Here is a 231-nt window from a genome sequence, read left to right as displayed (position 1 = left end):
ATATTCAACAGCTTTTCTTTCTCATCTTCTCGGAAGAAGTAGAGAGGGCTTTCGTTTCTCTCTTGAAATAAGACCACAGAGAAGAGGAAGAAGGCCTCTCTATACAGATATACATATCTTTTCTTTTTCATCCGTCTCTTCATTCATCTATATCAGCAAGGGTGTATGTACACATGCCCTCTCTATACACACGAGCTTTTCGCGGAGGAGCGGAGGGTAGTTGGTGTCTCC

Source organism: Cystoisospora suis (assembly GCF_002600585.1).
Source record: "Cystoisospora suis strain Wien I chromosome Unknown contig_1694, whole genome shotgun sequence".
In the NCBI taxonomy this organism is placed as follows: Eukaryota; Apicomplexa; class Conoidasida; order Eucoccidiorida; family Sarcocystidae; genus Cystoisospora; species Cystoisospora suis.
This window is presented reverse-complemented; position numbering follows the sequence as displayed.